The following is a 4,130-nucleotide window of genomic DNA, read 5'->3' on the forward strand; positions in this document are numbered from 1 at the left end:
ATTGGTTTCGGAATATAAATATTTTTAAGCAATATAATAATTAACCAAATAATTATTACGGATTTTTTCATCACGTTTTTTACGGAAACGTATGCACGAGTTTCGATGAATTAAAAATCTATGTATAATTAATTTTTTAACGTCCTCACCTAATGCCTCTGCTGTTGAAATTAATATATAAACTGTATCTCTATATCACTGGTTTTGCATTTATCGAGTGCAGCTGCAAGTTTTGGCTTAATAAAATCAATACTTACTCTAGTTGATTGTTTAGACAGTCCAGGCTTGTTAAAATTATCTTCAACAACGTCAGATTCTGATGATGAATAATTATTTTTGATATTAAAATATTTCTAGAATATAACCAGAATATTTCGAAATATTTTTACAATATTCTCAGACTATACTTTGGAAGGCAATATTACATTCTCATAATATTTTAAAGGTATATTTCTTAAATATTATAAAAAAATATTGTGACAATAAATGTTTTATGTATATATTAAAAAAATGCAAAAAATAAGCGAAAAAAATCGCGGGATTTGAACCCCGTACTTCAAGTTCTTCAGCTATAGGTTGCTACGACTGTGAGATGATAAAAAAGGCTATTTAAGGTAGTTCGAATGGTTATTGTCTGTTAAGTCTGTTGGATACACTTCGATCGAATTTGCTGTCAAGAAAATGTGATTTTTGATTATTCATGTTATCGTTGTGTTACATCGAGCTGTTGTCGGGTTTTCTCTCTATGATACCATTGACGCAGCCATCTTAACGCTTCTTCTGTTATAAGCTCTATGGCGTTTTGCGAGCTAGTAGTTTTGTATTCGTTTTACTGTAAAAAGAAAATATCACCTTTGCGATTTTCGTACCCTGTGCGCTCAGTTTTATCGCCGTTGGGTCTATATATTTTCTGAGATACATCACAATACCTTTGAAAGCAAATTGTACACGTTGGTCAGCTACTTACATTCGACTTCAATTGATCCTTTCAGTATTCAGCATTATCATCAGCCGTTTTCATTTAACAGATAAGTATAATGCTTGTTCATTTATCTTTCTAAGATTCACTTGTATAATTTATTATTTGTTTATATCATCGCCTTTGTGGCATTAGTATTAAGTGTTCCCCCTATCCACATTGGTGTATATAAGATTTTATATTTATTATATAATACATTTAATTTTTATAATTATATATTGTGAAATTCATTCAAAATTCAAACATACAGTCCACTCATCTTATTCTTTATCCTCGGCATAGCTAAAACTTAAGACAAAACAAAACCACGAACGTTAACGAACCCGCGTGAATACCACCGGGCGCTGCGTTCATACAAAGTCATTTTTCCCATTTAAAAAAATTCAAAGTAAATACAACTTATTATATATATTCAATTTAGATTAGATTCATATAATTTTTTTGAAAATCGGTGATCCCATCACTATGATCGCTCCTTGTAAGTTAGAAATTGACCTATAGTGTTGTTAATATAAAAATATATTCTAAATATAATAAAAAAACTTTTTATGATTTTAAGTTTCAAAGAAAAATAATAAGATATAATCGCACTGATAAAACTAAAACAATTTTGACTCGATAGGCCTGCAAATAATAGCAACAATGTTTTTTTACTGTCCCTGGCTTACTTAGCTTAATTGAATTAGGTTAATTATAATTGATACTAATTAGAGAAAATGGCTGTTTACTTATTAAGGATCTAGGAATATGTATATATAATACATAAGTATTATATAACTAGATACCAATAACATCCAAAGATGTAACTAAAGGGAGTAAAGAGGATGGTTTGTGTCTCTTAAGTTACCTCAGTTGGCCAACAAGATATATATTTATAATATTTAAAAAATTATATTGATAATATATTCAACAAATATTTCGAGTTAAATATTCTATATTTATTCTAATTAATATATTTTCATAATATTTATAAGCAAATATTTAAAAAGATATTTTTTATGCACATTGTAGAAATATTTTCAGTGTAATATACTGTATTTATTCTCTTTAATATATATTTTCAAAATATACATAAACAAATATTTAAAAAATGATTTTGTGAGCATATTATGGAAATATTTCAATAGAGTATAATTTTTATTATATTTATGAGATATTGTCACAATATTTGTTTCTAAATATTTTAATTAATAAGGGACACCAGATCAAGGGAAAACATTTACTTAATTAATTATAATGAAAATCAAATTATCGGATCAAAGTTGCCATCAAATATTCAAGTATTAAGTGTACTTTTTTACAATATAAGAAAAGTAAAATTAAACTTGCGAACCAGTGCTCATTTGGTTATTAAAGAAGTTGAAGTATTCTGGGAGAAAGCAAGAATACCAGTTAGAAAATTTCAAAGGAGCATCGACAAATTGGAGTCAGAATGGAGAAATTTGAACAAAAGCTCTAAAAGGTCATCGTTAAATCAAGAAAATAAGGAAAAGGATTTCATTTGAAAATTTAACGAATTGTTCGACATTTCTCATGCAAATGCCATGGAAATGATAACTATTGAAGAAGATAAATTATTTTTGATGTGTCAAAAAGATAAGGAAAGAAAAGGTTGCATGGCTAGTTCAGATTACAACTTATACTTACAGGAAAAACATGAACTAACACAAAAAAGTTTGAAAGAGCAAAGAGATTTGAAACTTCAAAAATCTCAATTTATGTGCAGCAAGTATTTTATTATTAATATTTCATTAGTTCATAAATTAAATAACAGCAAGTTTTTTTTTAGACGAGGTAGCTATTTTAGACAGTAGTACAATTAGTATAAGTAGTAATGAAAAAGCCAACATGTCTTGTGATGTTTCCGAGTTTCCAATGATGAAAATGAACCTGGACCATCGTGTTCAAAAAGAAAAATAGGCAAACGACAGTTTATTACATCAAAACTTGTTGCCGCTTTTGACAAATGTAAGGTAAGTGATAGAAATGCCGTACACTTGTTAATAGCAACTGTAGAGGCTCTAAATTTAGATCCTAATGAGTTGGTTATTAACCGAGCTTCTATTCACCGTTGTTGTAAACTTCTAAGGACCGAACACGCACAAAAAATTTTTGAGAATTGTAATGAAAAAAATATTAGATCAGTTACTGTTCATTTCGGTGGCAAATTATTGCCATCACTAACTAGTAATGTAAAAATTGATAAGCTACCTGTATTATAAGTTTCAATGGTAATGAGCAACTTCTTGGCGTTTCTTTTATTAAATCAGGAAGAGAACAAGCTTCAGCAATTTATAGTTTATTAGTAGTAATGGATATTGGAAATAAAGTTCAGGCTATTTGTTGCGACACAACAGCCTCTAATATGGGGAGATTACAAGGTGCTTGTATTATTTTAAAGCAATACCTCGAAAGGGACCTATTATACTTACCGTGTAGGCACCACATATTTGAAATAGTTTTAAGAAGTGTATTTGATCAAAAAATTGCTTTATCTAGTGGATCAAATATACCATTGTTTAAAAAATTTACCAACCAGTTGGCCACAGATTAATAAATCCAGGTTTAGAAGATATTACGGTTAAAACACAATTAAACGGCATAGAAAATGAATTAATTTCGTTTCTAAAGGAAAAAATAAAAATTAATCAACCAAGAGAAGACTATAGAGAACTTCTTAATTTGGCAATTATTTTTCTTGGCGATGATCATTATACAAATATTTCTATTAGATCTCCTGGAGCTTATCATCACGCCAGATGGATGGCAAAAGCCATTTATTGTTTAACAATTTTTCTTTTTCGAGAGTCTATTGAGCTAACAAATAACGAACGGGTTGGTGTTCGTGATGTTTGTATATTTTTAGTAAGAATTTATTTAAAATTCTGGTTTTCTGCAAATAATTCTATTGAAGCCTTTCGTATGGACTTAGAATGCATGAAAAATCTTTATGAATACATAAAAATTGACGATGCTGTAGGTTTAATAGAACTTAAGAAATTCAGCAACCACTTATGGTATCTCGCGCCTGAAAATGCCTCAATGGCATTATTTTATGATCAAATACCTGTTGAAATAAAAAGACTTACGGTAAAATCATTCCAAACTAATGAATATGAAGACTTAAAAAAAATTAATCCGCCAAGAAATT

This window comes from Daktulosphaira vitifoliae, unplaced genomic scaffold (assembly GCF_025091365.1).
Source record: "Daktulosphaira vitifoliae isolate Bord-2020 unplaced genomic scaffold, ASM2509136v1 Scaffold_4, whole genome shotgun sequence".
Classification (NCBI taxonomy): Eukaryota; Metazoa; Arthropoda; class Insecta; order Hemiptera; family Phylloxeridae; genus Daktulosphaira; species Daktulosphaira vitifoliae.